This window comes from Tupaia chinensis, unplaced genomic scaffold (genome assembly GCF_000334495.1).
Source record: "Tupaia chinensis unplaced genomic scaffold, TupChi_1.0 Scaffold143602_1, whole genome shotgun sequence".
Taxonomy (NCBI): domain Eukaryota; kingdom Metazoa; phylum Chordata; class Mammalia; order Scandentia; family Tupaiidae; genus Tupaia; species Tupaia belangeri.
This window is the reverse complement of record NW_006203448.1, coordinates 519076-520940: the sequence shown is the minus strand read 5'-3', so window position 1 is coordinate 520940 and position 1865 is coordinate 519076. Positions and strand designations below refer to the sequence as shown.

At 67.3% G+C, this 1865-nt stretch overlaps 1 protein-coding gene across 1 annotated transcript in view; it reads right to left on the bottom strand.

Moving 5' to 3' along the window:
• The window catches only part of SARDH (sarcosine dehydrogenase), a 74221-nt gene that overhangs the window by 33670 nt on the left and 38686 nt on the right, over positions 1 to 1865 (bottom strand). The window lies entirely within an intron of this gene.

The following is a 1865-nucleotide window of genomic DNA, read 5'->3' as shown; positions in this document are numbered from 1 at the left end:
CCCGGCGGGGGGGGCCGACCCCCCAGCCACGCCGAGCCTCAGCGTACGCTGCCGGCCCCGGGCTGCTGGCCCTGCCTTCTGCACGCCTGTCCTCAGCCTCCCAACCCCCGTCACCCTCCTCCTTTCTGGCTGCTCTCCAGGGGGCTTTGGGCCTCAGTCTGCACCACGGGGGTGTGACTGGACGGTCCCGCAGGCTCAGTGGGGCAGCGGTGCTGCATGCCGACCCTCGTTCCTCTCCAGGGCCTGGCCTGCGGGAGCCGCTCCTCAGCTTTGGTGTCATGTACTCTGGGCACCAGGAAAGGCGGGGAGGAGTGGGCCTGACTCACAGCAGGGGGCAGCCTGGAGCACACCCTGGGGCTGAGCTGGTGGGCAGCAGAACTCAGAGCAGAAGCCTGTGCCCACTGTGCTCCAGGGCCTGCCCCCGCCTACTACATGCGACGGCCTCGCTGTCCTCCCTGACTCCCCAGGGACACTCACTGGTGTGGCTGTGAAGGGACGGCCCGGGCTGACACGGGCTGGGCCATGCTGTCCAGAGCTTGGTGCTGGGGCCCTCCTTCCCCCACCCAGGCTGTGGGGTCAGAAGGGAGCAGGAACAGTACCCGACCTGCGGCAGCGGCCCAGCCTGACCACAGCAGGGCCCTGGGGCTTGCCGCCCCCCTCCGGCCCATACAGACATGCCCTAGGATGCCTGCCCTGCTGCCCCGTGTGCTGCGTGCCCCTGCTCCTCTAGCCCTGCCTGGCCTTCCAACCCCACCTGCAAGAAGCCCTCCTGAACCAAGAGCTAAGACGGCACCAGGCAGACCCGGTGCCACTCACAGTCATTGGCGCCCTTGCCCCACACCCCCAAGAGTACCCCAAGTGGCCCCTGTATGGGCCACAGCATCTCTGGCCTGGACACCCCCACTCGTCCTGTTCCTGTCCCGTTCCTGCCCCTAGCCTCCACGCACCCTCCTAAACCCCACACAGCCTTCAGATTGCCCATAGGTTCCCCCAGAGCCTATCAAAGCCACCCTACTGGCCCTGGAGCCCACCCCACAACCTGGCACCCAACTCCCCTCGGGTCCCTGCCCTGTCCTGTCATGCTGCACTTCCCAGGCATGGCCTCCTCGGGCCACACTCTGCATCTCTGCAGGGCCTGAGCCGTCCTCCTGCCTTCCGCTACTCCACCCGTCATCACCTCCTCCAGGAAGTCCCTCTGCCCTACTCACCCCTTGAGAACCCCCTCGACAGTGCCTAGGAACCTTCCTAGCTCTCGCAGTGTCCCACGGCCAGGACGCAGCCCAGCTCACAGGCCACCCTCGGCACCACAGGGGTGGGGAGGGCCTGCTTCCCCAGGCCACCTCCTCGTCAGGGTCTCCTCATAGGGACACTGCCCACCCTGGGAGGACGCGGTCTTGGGAAAGCCCCGGCCCTGGGCTGCCAGGAGCAGTGCAGCTCTGCGGCCCTGTGGTCTCTGCTTCCCTAAGCCCCACAGGCCACTGAGAGCAGCCACTGGATGAAAGTCTGGGTTGGGGTTATTAAAGGATGAGGGATTCTGAACATCACCCTTAGCACCACCCCAGACAAGCACCCTCCGCCCCAACATACACATGTGCACCCCCACACACGGACACCGTGATCCTCAGGCCCTGGTGTCCATGCAGCCCCGTCAGTCCGCGGCCCTCTGGAGGCCTCTCTCAGGAGGGCTTCAGGGTTCCTGAGGCTGCCCAGTGCCCGACGGGGGGACAGGTAGACTCGGCCCTCTTCTGGGCAGCCAACCTCGGCTAGCTTCACCTTCGCCGGGCCTGGGGCCAGCGCCAGCCAGGTCAGACGGAGCCTGCAGTCGGATGTGGCGGGGCCGGGGCCCGGGGGGGTGGCCCGGGGGG